This window comes from Petaurus breviceps, unplaced genomic scaffold (genome assembly GCF_028583685.1).
Source record: "Petaurus breviceps papuanus isolate PSGF00001 unplaced genomic scaffold, PetGlider_PUasm1.0 542, whole genome shotgun sequence".
Classification (NCBI taxonomy): Eukaryota; Metazoa; Chordata; class Mammalia; order Diprotodontia; family Petauridae; genus Petaurus; species Petaurus breviceps.
The window spans coordinates 72,969-87,765 of NW_027186364.1; the positions used below are offsets into that span (position 1 = coordinate 72,969).

Sequence of the window (14,797 nt, forward strand, 5' to 3'; positions counted from 1 at the left end):
TCTAGAGTGGTTTGCCATTTCTTTATCCAGCTCATTTTACAGAAGAGGAAAATTAGGTAAACAGAATTAAATGATTTGCCAATGATCACACAGCTACCAAGTGTCTGAAGCTGGATTTGAACTTAGGAAGGCAAGTCTTCCTGACTCCAAGCCTAGCACTCTAGCCACCAGCCACCCACTTTCATGACAGTCATTGTTATTCAAACAAAAATAGAATATGATCTGTTCAAAGGCATAGCAGGCCACCAAGTCCATCTCCATAGCTGTTCAGATTTGCTCCCTCTCATACTTTCCTCCCTGATGATGCTAGCCAGCCTTATTTTAGATGTCCCAAGCAAAGGGGAGCTTCTAGTGCCTGCAAAAATTCTCTATTTCAGAAACCATGAACTCTAACAAGAAGCTTTTCCTGTTATTCAAACGAAATATTTCTCTTCTAGTTTCATCTTGATATATTCTGTACTATGCTAAATATTTCCCCTCCCTCTTTAGTGCTCAACATTTTTCACATACTGTATTGGTAAGTTGTCAAGTCTCTCCTCTTCCTTTGAGACTGGATCATCACTCAGACATGCACCTAATATATTTAGCACCTTTACTCACTCGTCAGGAATTATGTTCTTCATTTCTTCTTTGATCTTTTGATCCTTACACTGCAGGCAACATTTAAAATATCTCACCAAAGTCAAGTAACAAGGGTCTCTCCTGTTCCTTCTTGTAGATGAGATTTGGTGAGGTGGGGAAGAGGGAACTTTTGTTTGCCTCCAACCCAATGACATTTACTCATTTCACTCCTGTATCACACTACAAAATTCATATCTAGGTTTGGTTTATGACAATTCATTGGTTCTTCTGTCATCAGTATTAGATTGAAAAGTAGTTTCTAGGTCATATTTAAGCATCTAATCAATCTGGAAAATTCAGCAAAACTACCAGGTAAATCTTGAACCTAAATAAATGGACTACCATTCATTCTGTTATGCAATTAAATGGATACCTTGAAGCATCTAGGTGAAGGTGTGGCTAGAGCAGTGGGCATGGAATCAGGAAGACCTGAGTTCAACTCCAGGCTCAGACACTAATACACTAAGACCCTGCACAAGTTACTTAACCTCTGCTTGCCTCATTTTACTCAACTGTAAAATGGGAAGCATAATACCATCTACCACCTAGCTAGGGCCATTGTGAAGATCAAATGAGACAATATTTGTGAAGCACTTACCACAGTACTTGACACATAGTAGGTGCTTAAGAAATTCTTGTTTCATTCCTTGAGGAGAAAATAAAATTTTATTTTCTCACAAAATATTGATTTTAAAAAATGTATTGTGAAGTGATTTTTAAAATGCTTTCTCCCAATAAATGACCATGTGTTATATATAACATGTCACAAAGATAGGAATGTATCAAAAAGTCTATTAATAACTTCTATAACTATGTATTGTATTATCTTGGCAATCTGTTACAACAAATATCTTTACAAGTAAAACTGTATCAATTTCCAGTGTTCCAAGCTGACTTATACATCATAGAATCTCAGAATTTGAGACTTGGAAGGGGCCTCAACAGACCTACTACCCAACTCATTGCACCAAAGGAATCTCCACTATAATATACCCAATAAGTAGTTTTGTCAGACTCTGCTTGAAGAACTCCAAAGTTTTTCTGAGAGCATCCTGCTCATCATTTCTTATAGCACAATAGTATTCCATCATAGTCACATACCACAATTTGTTCAGCCATTCCCCAATTGATGGGCATCTCAATTTCCAATTCTTTGCCCCCAGAAAAGAGCTGCTATATTTTTGTACTTACAGCACCTTTTTATTTTTTTTAATCTCTTTTGGGATACAGACTTAATAGTGATATTGCTAGGTCAAAGGGCATGTATGGTATAGCTTCATATATATATGTATATATATGTAAGGTATAGCTCTTTAGGCATAGTTCCAAATTGCTCTACAGAATGGCTGAATCAGTTCACAACTCCACCAATAATGCATTAATGTTTCATTTATCCCACATCCCCTCTGACATTTGTCATTTTCCTAGCCTATCTAATGGGTATGAGGTAGTACCTCAGAATTGTTTTAATTTGCATTTCTCCAATCCGTAATGAGTTAGAATATTTTTTCATATTATTTTCATATATTATCATATTATTCATATATATATTATATATGCTATTCATATATTTTCATATATTATCATCAAAGATAACTTTGATTACTTCATCAGAAAACTGTTCATATCTTTTGATCACTTGTTAATTGAAGAATGGCTCTTGGTTTTTATGAATTTGATTTAGTTCTCTATGTGTTTAAGAAATGAGGCCTTTATCAGAGAAATTTACTTCAATTTTTTTCACAGTTATTATTGTTATTTCTCTCCATCCTATTCTCCCCCACATTTATTCTATTCTCTTTCTCCTTTCACCCTGTCCCTCTTCAAAAGAATTTTGCTTCTGACTACCCAGTCCCCCAATCTGCCATGCCTTTTATCACACATGCACTGCCTTTCTCTTATCCCCTTCCCCTCCTACTTTCCTGTAGGGTAAGACAGATTTCTTATATCCAATTGAGTGTGTATGTTATTCCCTCTTTGAGCCAATTCTGATTAGAGTAAGGTTCACTCACACCCCCCCCACATTTCCCTCCTCTTCACTGTAAAAGCTTTTCCTTATCTCTTTTATGTGAGATTATTTACCCCATTCTACCTCTCTGTTTCCCTTTCTCTCAGAACATTCCTCTCTTGCCCCTTAATTTTATTACTTTCGTTATCATACCTTAATATCCAACTCACACTGTGTACTCTGTCTAGATAGATATACACCCTTTAAGTGTCCTAATAATGAAGAAGTTCTTATGAGTTATAAGTTTTAACTTAAGTACATTATGATTTTCTTTTACTGTTTACTTTTTTATGCTTCTCTTGGGTCTTGTATTTGAAAGACAAATTTTCCATTCAGATCTGGTCTTTTCATCAAGAATCCTTGAAAGTCCTCTATTTCATTGAATTTCCATTTTCCCCTAGAGGATCATACTTAATTTGGCAGGTGAAGCCTGGTTCTATTCTAGCCCTAGCTCCTTTGCCCTCTGGAATCTTTTTCCAAGCCCTCTGATCATTTAATGTAGAAGTTGCTAAATCTTGTGTTATCTAGACTATGGTTCCACAATACTTGAATTGTGTCTTTTTGACTGCTTGCTTTATTCTTTCCTTGACCTAGGAGGTCTGGAATTCGACTATAATATTCCTGGGAATATTTGTTTTGGGATTTTTTAAGAGGTGATCAGTGGATTCTTTTAATTTCTATTTTATCCTCTAGTTCTAGAATATCTGAGCAGTGTTCCTCAATAATTTCTTGAAAGTTGATGTCTAGGCTTTTTTTTTTTCTCATGACTTTCTGGTAGTCTAATAATTTTAAAATTCTCTCTCCTGGATCTATTTTCCAGGTGAGTTGTTTTTCAATGACATGTTTTTAATTCTTTTGGGTTTTTTTTTTTTGTTTGTTTCCTGATTTCTCATAAAGTCATTAGCTTCCATTTGCTCAATTCCCATTTTTAAGTAATTATTTTCTTCAGTGAGATTTCATACCTCCTTTTCCATTTAACCAATTCTACTTTTTAAAGCATTATTCTACTCATTGGCTTTTTGTAGCTCTTTTACCATTTTGCCTAGTCTGCTTTTTAAGTGTTATTTTTCCTCAGTATTTTTTGTGTCTCCTTTACCAAGCGATTGACTCATTTTTCATGATTTTCTTGCATCACTCTCATTTCTCTTCCCAATTTTTCTTCTACCTCTCTTACTTGATTTTCAAAATCCTTTTTTGGGCTCTTCCATGACTTGAGACTGATTCATCTTTTTCTTGGAGGTTTTGGAAACAGGAGCTTTGACTTTTTTTATCTTTCTGAGTGTGCATTTTGATCTTCCTTGTCACCATAGTTTGGTGAGAATTATTTTCCTGTTGTTTGCTCATTTTCCCCAGCTATTACTTAATTTTTAACTCTTTGATAAAGTAGGGCTCTGTTTCCAGGGTGGAGGGCTCACTGCCCAAGCGTTAGGGGTTTTGTGCAGCTGTGTTCAGAGATACTTCTAGGATGTGAACGTTTCCAATTTTCCACAGTAGTATGATCGGAGGAGAAGTGTGTTTACTACTCTCCTGGCCTGTGCTCTGGTCTCTGAGTGACCATGAGCACTCCTTTCTGCCCTGGAACTGTGAGGAAGGTCCCCCTTCCACTCATGTCTGTGCTGTGCTAGCACACACAGTACTGGGACTCTTCCTCCTGGGACTGCCACCCAGTACTGCCACCCAGACCCAAGTATGGGCAAAGCAACAGAGTCCTGCCTCAGGGCTAGCAAAGAAACCCTCGTCATTTCCTTCTGACCTTAACCCGAGTTGAGAGCTCTAAAGTAGTGATTGTTGCTGCTGATTCAGGGACTCCCAAGGTGCACTCTCGATCTGCTGGGGCTGGGGCTGTGCTAGTATAGCCTATACTGGACTGCATTCCTCTCTCATCCAGGTGGGACTGACCTTTCCTGTTGAACTTCTACTTTGTCTTTGGCACCTGTGGGCTGAGAGTTCTGGAAGTCTCCACTGTTGTCAGTGATTCAGTAACCCAAGGCCTGCTCCAGATTTGCTGGGGCCCAGTCTGGACTCTTGTGCCCTGTGCTAGACTGTGTTCCTCTCACCCTGGTGCAACAGACCTTTCCTGCTGACCTTCCAATTTGTCTTGGGTGGTAAATCTGTTTCACTCTGTCATTTTGTGGGTTCTTCTGCTCTAGAATTTGATTAGAGTCATTTTTAAAGGTATTTGGAGGAGTCTGGGGGAGATCTCAGGTGAGTTCCTGTCATTACTCAGACATCTTGGCTCCGGCTCCCCAGAACAAGAATTTATTGAACATCTACTACATTTCAGATGTTGTGCTGAGCACTTTACAAATACTATCTCATATGATCATCAAAAGAGCCCCATAAGTGGGGGCGGCTAGGTGGCACAGGGAATAGAGCACCGGCCTTGGAGTCAGGAGGACCTGAGTTCAAATCCAGCCTCACACATTTAATACACACCACACACACAAAACTAGCCATGTGACCTTGGGCAAGTCACTTAATCCTGACTGCCCTCCAAAAAGCAAAAAAAAAAAAAAAAAAGAAAGAAAGAAAAGAAAAGAAAAAAAGCCCCATGAGGTAAGTGCTATTATGGTCACCATTTTACAGTTGAGAAAACTGAGGCTGAGAGAGGTTAAGTGACTTGTCCAGGGTCATACAACTAGTACGTGTCTGAGGCCAAATTTGAACTGAGGTCTTTCTGACTCCAGAATTAGCACTCTATGCACTGCGCTGCCTAGTTGCCATCTAGAGTTCAAATAAAAACTTGAATAAGCTTATTCTTTCTTCTCCAAAATTTTAAAGTTTTAACCATGTTGAATGTATTAACGTAAGTTCTATTACCATTACACCTTGGTAGGAAGTCTAGGTGGCACAGTGGATAGAGTACTGAACTCAGAGTCAAGATGACCAGGGCTGAAATCCAACCTCAGATATTTAGTTGCTGTGTGAGCCTGGGCAAGTCCCTTAAACTCTTTTTGACTCAATTTTCTCAACTGTAAAATGTACATGACAGTAGCACTTCCCTCATAGGGTTGTTGTGAGAATTAAGTGAGATAATATTTGTAAGGTACTTTGTAAACCTTAAAGTACTATATAAATGCTAGTTACTATTTATTTATTTATAATCATTATTATTCCATTGTAATTTTACATACAATGTCAAGAGTTTATTTTTATAGGTCAATGATTTTTGAAAATGCCTATTAAGAGCAAGGATAATGTTAACTTTTAGCATATTTTTCCTAACATATTTCCTCCAAATTAAGGAAGGCTTATTGGATAGAGAGCCAGCTTTGGTGCAAGGAAGACCTGAATTCAATTGACTTTGTGACCTTGGGCAAGTCATTTACTTTCTTAATATTTAGGAAATGCTCTAAGATTATAAATTATAGAGATGCTAACCAACATTGGTAGAGAAGTTTTCTCTCCCATAAATTTTCCACACCAATGAATCAGAGGTATTGTCCCTCACCCTTTCCTAATTCCCTTCAATAGCTATAGATTAAGCTTTTATCTTTGCTGTTTTTTTTTCCAAATAATTTGTAATCTGTAGAGTCACTCATGGTCAAATATATATAAACCAACTGTTCTTGCAAATGTCAGGAGAGACTGGGCAAAAGCTTCACCAAAGACCAGGAATGGATCTGCTGTACTTTCTTTACATACTGTTTTAGTATTAGAAAAAGATTATAATTTATCCAACCAAAAGTTTCTAGTATAAGAATAACCTACCCTAATCTTACTAGGAACTTTAGCACTCTTCTTAGAGACTAAACATAGATAATTTCATTGAGGTAGATGAAGGTCATACAGAAACAGAGTACTCCAGCAACAAGCTGCAAGATAGAGCCAAATGAAGGTGATTGAACTAACTAGGGGAAAATATGGCAGCATTTATTCATTTACTTAGCAAAGGTTACTTACCATCACTCCTTCTGGGCATTGCCACTAGATTAGGAAATGTGTTTGAAATTAATGTGATTGATGCATTACAACTGTAAAATATTTCCAAAGGGTGGGCCTGTGGGAAAGTGTCATACATATCAAACATTCAGCCAATTGCTTTGAAATCAATGTATGGTACCAGCATAAGTGTTCTAGAAAGTGAGGATAACCATCTGAAAGTTATAAATATTCAAACCTTTACTAAAAGCAGATTGTAGATGAGATTTAAATGACATACACTACATTAGAGGAAGGCTAGATTCCAAAGTTCTACAAAAAGAAATTGTATTTACAGATGACGTATCCTAATCAAATGCATCTAGCATAGTCTGGAAGACTTAATAGCATACTGTAACTTAATATTGTAGTCAATATGTATAGCAGAACCTATAATTAATTTTCTAATAACCAAATAAAAAGTCAAGAAGGAAATAAAGGAGTAAGAAAGTGAAAAGAAAAAACTCAGAACTCTCAACAAAAAAAAAAACAAAAACATTTATCAACATAATTGAAATGACTTGAGAGACCTTTTAAGCCACCAAGACTTCTTTGATTGTAGGCATGACCCTAACTGTCACTAAAATGTTCTCTTGATCCCCTTGCTATCTCCAACTCTTGTTATTCTTCCATACCCTTTTCACACTGAACTGCAGAAATAGGCCTTAATGGAAAAGTATATGAACAGCAGAGAAGATCCTGGCAGTCTTTCAATTACAAAAGCAGTGTCAATCTATTCCGCTGCATCTTCTAGGTGGTCACTCTTTCCTCGTCTCTTAGTGATGCCTTTAGTATTTTTAACAGCTGTGGAATGAAGTACTTTGAATTGAACAAAGCCAATAGTCTGTCTCTTTTTCCCTCTCTAATATCAAACTACTTGGTGACTTTCCATATGCAAATGATACCTATGTATCTCAGATGGATTTGATTTTCATCCAAACTGAGGCCAAATGAAACTAATTTCTTGGATATTAGAAATGCCCAGTCTGGCAAATCACAAAGTTACTTTCCCTGAGGGGATTGGTGATTAAAAACACGAAATGTTAAAAAGCCCATTTTCCTGACCAAGAAACTGAAGTATGATAATTAAAGGAGCCACATGCTCAAAAGGACTTCAAGGGCACATAAGGAGAGTAGAAAAAGTTAATTTATTACCTTATTTAACAAAACAACCCTGGTCTCATACTCAGATAGAGTTATTTTGAATGTTTATGGCTTTTGAATATTAAAAGCATACTCCCTTAAATAAATCTTTCACACTGAAAATCATCATAGCAATATACTTTTAAAATGGGAATTTTAAAATATTAAATAGAATTATACCCCAAGCTAAAGCCTTTAGTTTCTATGTAATTTTATATGTCTTTACATGTAATATTTTATTGATTTAACTCAGTATTAGCTTCTTTTTTATCCATTCAGCACTAGGTATATTAATTTTGGCATGTATCTTTACCGGTTCTTAATATGAATTATGGTTTACATAAACATGCACAATTTTAATAAAGATAATGACATTTACAAAAATTAAAACATATTCTATTCTAAGCTGTATATGTACATATTAGCACTGCCCTTGCTTCCTGTTACATTTTACTGATGAATTTTTATGGCCAGTACACCAGGAACAACTGGCATCTATTTTTAAACAAAAAAGAATTTGTTCATTGGATTCAATAAATGTGTATGCAGATATGTACGGGGGAGGGGGGAGAGATGGATTGAGTTACTCTATCAACATTTGTTTGCCATTCATAAGCATTCTCCAAAGACCTTTTTCTTTTCCAACAGCAAAAGAAGTTAATGCCAAGAGGCAGCTTAAAAAAAAAAAAAAAGACCCTGATCTGACCCATTCAATGTTTTTTTGTTGTTATTCATTCCCCAGAATTAACAAGAGACTGAACACTATATGTGCCATTAAAAAAGAGACCCATGAGAGACAGTTTCTAAAATAATTGCAAATTCCTAATTGTATCTGGATAAAATTGAGAGGTTTTGCTTTCTGGAAGAAGTTGGGTGCCTTCTTGTCAGAAGGAAATTATAAATAAAATGATTCATTTAAAACACCTATAGAGTTACACCAAACAACTCTACAAGGGCATAATTGAAACACCATGTAAAGATTACATTCCAGTTAAACATTTCAACAACATTATGATATCCCCCATTGGGTGGCAGAAAGATGATTAGGAGTATCTGTGAATATGCCTCCCCACAAGGAGGAATAGTAATCCAGACAACAGAGAGAAAAATATCCCAGCTGGGGCCAGCAGAAATGACCAGCCATACATGACATAGGGTGTAAATTCTGAGCAGTCTTTCCTCTTTATGTTTGTGTAGCTTTCCATGTCTGCCACAGCCTGGACCCAGATGACATATAACACCACCACCAGGGAGAACAGGATCCCTAGAAAAGATACATCAAGAAGGGCTTTACACATTTTGGAAGCATGGTAGCTTTCATAGCTTATTTCACTTATATCCAGATACTAGTACTCAAAAGCTGTGAGTGAGAGGTTTTAGAGAAGCTATTTCTAAGTTCATATCTGGCCTCAGGCACTTCCTAGCTGTGTGACCCTGGGCAAGTCACTTACCTTGTCTGCCTCACTTGTCAAATGAGCTGGAGAAGGAAATGATAAAAATAACAAACTCCAATATCTTTGCTAAGAAAACACCAAATTAAGGCACAAAGAGTTGGACACAACTGAAAATGCCTGAACGACAACATGTGCTAGGTACTATACTAAGCATTAAAGATATAAAGAAATGCAAAAAGTGGCCTTTGCCCTAATAGAGCACAGATTTTAGTGAAGATACAACCTCCAAATAACTGTACATAAAAAATATACATAGTGTAAATGGAAAATCTCAGAGGAAAAGGGCTCAAAGTGAGAGATCCTGAAAGTCCTCTTGTAGAAGGAAGTAGAATTAGAGCTGTCCTTCAATGAAGTCAGGAAAGCCCAAAGTCAGAGGTGAGGAGAGAGATAATTCCAGGCATGTGGCACAATCGGTAAAAATCACAGAAGTCAGGAGATGGGATAATCATGTACTAGGAACAGCAAGGCAGCTGGATCACTAAATGCCTAGAGGGAAATAAAGTCTACAAAGACTGGAAAGCTAGGAAGGGGCCATGTTTTGAAGGGCTTTAAATGCTAGAGAAGTTTATATTTGATTCTAGAAGTAATAGGGAGTCACTAATTACTTTGAAGGCTGTGGAAAAGGACCAGATTGGGGGAAGTCATGAGGTTGGAGCAGTGATTTATGACTCATACATACACATATACCATAATGAAGATAAAAGGAGAAAAAAAAATACCAAAGCACAAGTATGCCAATATTTCAGTTAAAGTTTCTTCTTTCCTCCAAACCCCAATGAGTTTATCTCCTGCATAGATTCATTCCAATCACTCTCACCACATGATCTTTTCTCACCATCATTTATAGACTAATTAAAAAAAACAGCTTTGTCATTATCTAGCTCCCCTATAATTCTAGTGTCAGTGTAAACAGGTACAAAAGGAGTAATAACAGGCAAACAGTGCAAGTATAGCCTGGACTAGGGGTGGGAAATCTATGACCTTAGGGCTACGTGTCCTTCTCAGTTCTTGGGTGCCACCTTTTGACAAAGTCCAAATTTTACAGAACAAATCCTATTATTAAGGGGATTTGTTCTGCGAAGTTTGGATTTGGTCAAAGGGTTATAAGACCTCAAGGTCACAGGCTCCCCACTCCTTGCTTGGACTCTCTCCCATGACCGTGCCAAGAAGCATCCTATCACAGAATAGTTGTGAGACAAGAACATCCCCTCCCCTTCTTTGGAAGTTTGTCTCTGTGCTTCCCTGTCTGGTCCTTTCTTAACCTTCTTCCTAAGGGCTTTTTTTCCCATGTCTTTTTCTGGGACAGCTAGGTTAAGCTAGAGTACAATCCCATTATTTCATTTGTCTTTTTCCTACCTTCAGAGCTTTACCAAGATGGGTAATTAAATGGTTCCTGAACTTTTGCTCTGCACTCTTCCTGAATTTCACCACCTGAGATATAAATCTGAAATTAAAGGTCTCATCTACCAAAAATGCCCAAACATCTTCCTTACCACTACCACCCATAAGGAGGTTTCTTATTAAATCTGTTACTCAGTCAACAAACATTTATTTAGCATCCATTCTGTGCCAAACACTGTAATAATGGATATAAAGTCAAAAGTAACAAGTCTACCCTCAAGGAGCTTACAGTCTAATTTTTTTTTGGGGGGGGGAACTGGGAGTTATTTGCTAGTTTTTATTCTATGTAGGGACCTTATCTTGGTCCCTTGTGACAACAGTGGCAACTTCTCTCTGATAACCATTGAATTGTACTCTAGCTTTATACTCTAGCTCCTCTGCTATAGAGGAATCATGGGATGGATCTCAGACTCTCTCTCTCTCTCTCTCTCTCTCTCTCTCTCTGAAGGAGAAGGGGGGGGGTTTGTTTTCACCCCCCCCTTCTCCTTCTCTTTCCCTGTCTCTTAGTCTTATTTGGAAGAGGTACATTGCTTTGGTTCTCCCAACACTGGTAGTATAGTAGCTGGTTCCGTTGGGTTAAGAGCCCCAGGCTGTTGCATTCAAAACAAATGCCCTAACAGACCCAGTATAGATACCCTGGAGATGGAAGAGAAGGCATGAGCTGAAATTTCCAGCTAATATCTTCTGATCTTCTTCCAAGTCTTTCCTGCCTTTCAAGCATTTACTTTTCCCTTTCTGAGCCAGAACCACCCATGGTCCTGGACTAGCAATCAGGGGCTCCACAGCTAAAGTGCATAGACCATGTAATATCTACTCTCACCAAGCCTGAGAAGCCTGAAACTGATGTCAACTCCCAGATGCCTGGTCCCAGGATTCTCTGTCACTTGTTTAACTGTCTACTAGACAGCTCTAAGTGCTGAACTTGTAGCCTCTTCTCTTCTGGGGTCAGTGACATTGACTGGTGAGTGGATTGTGCATTTCCAACAGATATGTCACATTTTCAACAGTGTGGTGATCTATTCATGGAATGGAGCTTCTTATTTAACCTCTGCTTAAAATTTCCTATTACCATCACTTCCCTGCAGCCTAAAATAGCTCTCAAGTGGCAGAAACCATCAGTGCAATGCCTGGCCTAATGCTTTTTCACTTATTCATTTACATGCAGTCAGTAGTAAGCATTAAGCACTTACTATGTTATGTGAAGGGCTGGCGAGAAAGAAAGAAAGAAAGAAAGAAAGAAAGAAAGAAAGAAAGAAAGAAAGGAAGAAAGAAAGAAAGAAAGAAGCAAGAAAGAAGAAAGCAAGAAAGCAAGCAAGAAAGGAAGGAAGGAAGGAAGGAAGGAAGGAAGGAAGGAAGGAAGGAAGGAAAGAAGAAAGAAAAAAGAAAGAAATAAAAAAGGAAGGAAGAAAAAAGGAAGGAAGGAAGAGGGAGGAAGGAAAGAAAGAGAAATTTTAAAAAAGAACTAAGAAGAAAGAAAGAAAGAATTCCTGCTCTTAAAGATAATTTATATCTTTATAATGAAGAAGGGAGGCGGGGTTATGTTCAAGGATCAAGAAGTGGGCCAGGGGGACTAGATCATTGAGGATTTGGTAGGTGGATAATTGATTGTATGGAGCTGAGTTAAATTTAAGACTCAAAAGGCAGGGAAGAGATCAGGTTGCAATGGCATTAAATCCTGAACAGAATACATTTTATTTGATCTGGGAGTAGGAAGCCATTGGAGTATACTAAGTGTTTGTTTTTGGGGTTGGGGTAACAATAAACTAATACCTTGATATACACACACAGATATAGTTATCAAAGTCACAGTATCCATAAATAAATCATGCCTGATTTACTGTTAAAGTACCCAAGTCTAATACAGAATCCTGCTTCAAGACAATGTTAGACCTCCAGCAAAGGGCTGCACCACCCCCTTTCCATTATTTGCCTCCCATGAAAAGCCTTCCTGGCAGAAGTCAATTAAAATAACCACAACTTACTTGAACATTTCACTGAAGACTCTTGAGTCAGGAAAACCCTAGGGGAATATGCCATCAATGGCATTAGATGCTTTCTGCATCCTTCACTGCTAGTCTTAATGGCATTCCATCTCCCTCTCAAGTGACAATTAAATGTGCTCAATTCTCCTGAATCCTAAACTGATCATTGTTCCTCAAACTTTTTTTAACCCATCTAGCTAAATTCCATCTTCTACCTCTCAGCTTCGAGGAGGGGAAGGAAATCTATCTACACTTACTATTTTTACCCTTTCATTAAAATTATCTATTGAAAATGCCCAAAAATTACTTTTGAAATTCAGTCTTCATTCTCTTTGCATTTGACTCAAGCCCTCCTTCCTTCTTATGACTCACTCCTTCTTCGGCTTTTGAAATATCAGACTATCCTGTTTCTCTTATTGCATGTCTAATATGTTCCTCTTCTGTCTTGTTTACCACTGCTGTTCATCCTCTTCCTGTCCACTAAAGTGAGTATTCCCCAAGGTTCACTCCTGGGCCCTCTTCTCTCTCTTAGTCTTTCCCTCTGGCCATGCCATTTACACCTACAGCCTCAGTTTTCACTTTTCCACTGTCAGTATTCAATCCCGGTTACTGTCAAAGCTCTCACTCCGTCTCTTCAGTTGCTTATAGGACCTCTATATCTAAATTACAGAATCATGGGAATACAGATTTCAAGATGGAAGGAATATCAGAAATCATCTATTTCAGCCCATTTATTTTACAGATTTGGAAAATGAGGCCCAAAGAGGTTGAATGCCTTAAGAACACATAGGTAGTAAAATCAGAGGTAAGACATACATACACACATTCATACATACATACATATATCAAACAATTAATCTAACACCATTTTTTTTACTCAAAATATACTACTCCTAATATCACTGCTACTCTCAGCCATACCGCCATTCACTTAGTCTCCCATGGTTGAAACCATTATGTCACCTTCGGCAGTAATCTCTTTCTGGGATCTCATCTGTATAATCCAGCCACAGCCAAATCTTGCTGATTCCATCGAATCACTATCTCTTGCACCTTCCATTTTAATTGCCATCAGTCAAGAAGAAACCCTGATCAGCACTCAGTTGAACTCTTGCAATAGTCCCCTAACATTTTTCCCCTCTCTCCTCTCTCTTCCATCAGAGGAATCTTTCACATTAATATCAAACTAACCTTTCTCGCGCATGGAATCAGCCATGTTATCCCGCTGCTTAAGATGATCCAGTAGCTCCTGACATCAAATTGCTACATGTTCTCACCAGCACAATCCCTGAATTTTCCCAGTACCTTTTGCACACAGCAGTGTTTTAAAAATATCTGTTAACTGAATTCCCTTTCCAAACATTACACCTTTGTTTAATGATATACTGTATTTTATGCTTTGTCCTTCCTTTCCTTTATCTTTTGAATCCCTACCAACCCTTTAAAGTATACATAAATGAAGGCTTCCTTGAGCTCTCCATAGGGATGTCCCTACAGCTCAGACCTCACATGACATTTTATTTCCAACTTTTACATATTCTTATCATATGTATATTTATATTATAATTATCCCTTCCACATTGTGGGGGCTAGAGGCACAGTGCTCCCATGATTTAGATAATCTGCATAAAATATTTCAGTCCTCCCTTTGTAAAAGAGAAGTCTGATTTTTTTTCTTTTTTCTTTCATGGGTTGTACCTTATTGCAAAATTTGGGTTATGTATTTAGTCATAGGCTCTGTGTCATCTGTTGGCCTTTACATGTTATCTGCAGCTTCCTCAAATCTCTCCCTAAATTCCCATTTAATGCCCAACCAGGATATATCAAAACCATGATTATTTGTGTATATTACATCATCCTATGGTATTTCAAAATCTATAGGGTATAAAGGTAAACCTACCTGTGATTAGTTCATTTGATCTCTGTAATTCCCCCAACACCCAGCAAAATATAAGTGGGTACTGAAACTAGTAAATACATGAATCAGAAAAAAAAATAAAGCCATTAATTATACCCCACTGATAAACATTTTTCTATTAGGACTCTGCATTCTTTCCCACTTAAAGAAGAAATGCCACCCTTGCTTCATGAATTACCTGATAGATAGAAAAGAGAAATAACAAATAAACATGGGCATGCATAAACATTCTGCCTCTCCTATGTTACTCAAAACTTAGCAGTAGACATAACCAAGACTAAGAAGCAAGATAGAATAAATGTAGTAGTCTCACTAATGAAACTCTCTGTCTCTCTGTCTCTGTCTCTCT

General features: G+C 37.6%; 1 pseudogene; it reads right to left on the reverse strand.

Annotated features, from left to right (window-relative positions):
• Nucleotides 1–6,727: 6,727 nt before the first annotated feature.
• LOC138172440 (transmembrane protein 182 pseudogene) lies at nucleotides 6,728–9,006 on the reverse strand (annotated as a pseudogene).
• Nucleotides 9,007–14,797: the final 5,791 nt, after the last annotated feature.